This window comes from Orycteropus afer, unplaced genomic scaffold (genome assembly GCF_000298275.1).
Source record: "Orycteropus afer afer isolate SDZICR_OR568_19922 unplaced genomic scaffold, OryAfe1.0 scaffold00047, whole genome shotgun sequence".
Taxonomy (NCBI): domain Eukaryota; kingdom Metazoa; phylum Chordata; class Mammalia; order Tubulidentata; family Orycteropodidae; genus Orycteropus; species Orycteropus afer.
In genome coordinates, this window is record NW_006921634.1 from 2,494,598 (window position 1) to 2,496,719 (window position 2,122).

The 2,122-nt window shown below is 38.5% G+C and overlaps 1 pseudogene; it reads left to right on the plus strand.

Annotated features, from left to right (window-relative positions):
* LOC103194678 overlaps positions 1 to 1,558 on the plus strand; it is a 39,697-nt pseudogene extending 38,139 nt beyond the window's left edge.
* Positions 1,559 to 2,122: the final 564 nt, after the last annotated feature.

The window sequence follows — 2,122 nt, forward strand, 5'->3', positions numbered from 1 at the left end:
CATTATAGCCTGATATTTGTAAATTCAAATCTCTTCACATAAGAACATTCTTTGAAGATGCATTGTCTTCATCAGCAAAGCAAAATACTGCCAAAGCAATCAATGTTACTTAAGTAATAGATACATCCTTTGCTGAAAGGAGGGAAATTTTTGACAATACATTGGGAAATAATAAATAGCGATTTAACCAGGTAATTGATCACACTATTTTATTGTAATAGACTTTGACAAATTATAATATAATAATAATCAAGAACAAAGTACATAGGCAAACAATTTTACTAAAGAAGCAATAATACTGACCAATGAATATGCTTATTGATCAAAAATCATAGAAAACAAAATTTTTAGTTATTTTTTATCCTGGTATAAAGCCTGTAGCCATCGGTAGCCTGTAGCTGCCTGGGGCTAAAGAGTGTAATTAAGGTACACAATAAATGCCTGAAGACTGGAAAAATAAGCTGGAAAGAAACTATCTTTGAGAAATTGGGGCATTCAAAAGCACTGTGCACATGGGGGAATTTTCCCAGGGCAAGATGAATGCAGAAAATACCTGAGAAGATGAGAAGATTCTACGCTTTCATCTCAGACTTATCTTTAGTATCAGTACTAGCTTGGCTGAGTAATGAAGGAGGTCTTCAGTACAGCACCAATCTTCACACACAGAGGGAGGTTTAACCCCTCCCCCCAACAAAACAAAAGATGAGCATAAGCTAAGGAACAGATTTCAGTTTCTACATATGATCAGGAAGGCACTCCGCATAAATAGTGAGAAGCAGACACTAAAAACAAAACAAAAATAAAGAAAAACAAAACAATAAAACAAAAACAAAGAACAAACAATGGGGAAAGGAAATAACCTGATTTCCAGATTCAACATATACAATTCAAATGTCAATCCTAAAGCAAAAGGCATGCAAAGAACAGGAAAGGAGGACCCATTCAAAAGAACAAAATAAAGCAATGGAAATATCCCACCATTGAAGGCCATATAATGGACTGACTAAACAAAGACTTTAAAACAGCAGTGTTAATTATCTGCAGTGTGATGGATAATTTTTTATATGACCTTTCTCCCTACGGTCTTGCAACTCCCACAAAATGACTGACAGGGAATCTGTAGATGAGATGCTTGTGATCACTAAGAGTATTGAATGGCTTGCTAATAATGCTAATAAGATGTATAGCACACTTATGTGGGTGTGACCATGCAAATAAAGTGAACGGGACACTTACGAGGGAATGGGTCAGTTTTGTCATCTGCCAGACTTAAAATAATCAATCCCAGAGGTGGAAAGGAGAGACCTCACTATCACCAAGAAAGAAGAGCTGGGAGTGGAATGTGTTCTTTGGACTTTGGGCCTCTGTGCTAGGATCTCCTAGATCCAGGAAACAGAGACTTGTAACTCTGGAGATAGTGCATGATAACGAGAAGCAGCTGCAAGCACAGCAGAGAGCTGGCAGCAGCAGAACCAGGAGACTGGCAGGAGACACATGGTGGGCTTTCCGGAGCATGAAAGCCAAATGCCTTCAGGCAAGAGGCTTACCTGCGGAATGAGGTGTCTCTGGGCACTTACTGGTGGAGCTAAAGAGCTTTGTGACACTTGCACAAGAAGGCTTAAGCAGGGCACAGTTGCAGAGGACAGGAAGAAGCTGTCCTGATTGAAGAACTGCATCTTGAATTGTTTCTGATCTTGAATTGTAATCTGTTAATTCTGTAATAAATCTCATAATCGTGAGTATTTTCTGTGACTTTTGTGGGGCCATTGCAATGAATTATCAAATCCAGCAGAGGAATAGGGAGTACTATGGGAGGGATGGTTGGTGTCAGAATTGGTGAAAAATTTGGAGGGTGGAGAATGTCTGACTTCCACCTCAGAGGAATCAGTCTTGGGCTGTTGATCTTGATTCCACATGCCCCTGTGAAGTTAGAGGAGTCAGATGCCCTTTCCACACCATTTTTATTGCTCAAAGAGCTCAAGGAAACATGAAGAAAGAACTAGAAAAACTCAGGGAAGTGATACATGATTAAATTAAGTCTATCAATAAACAGATAGAAATTATAAAAAGGAGCCAAACAGAAATACTAAAGCTGATAATTATAATAAATGAAAGGAAAATT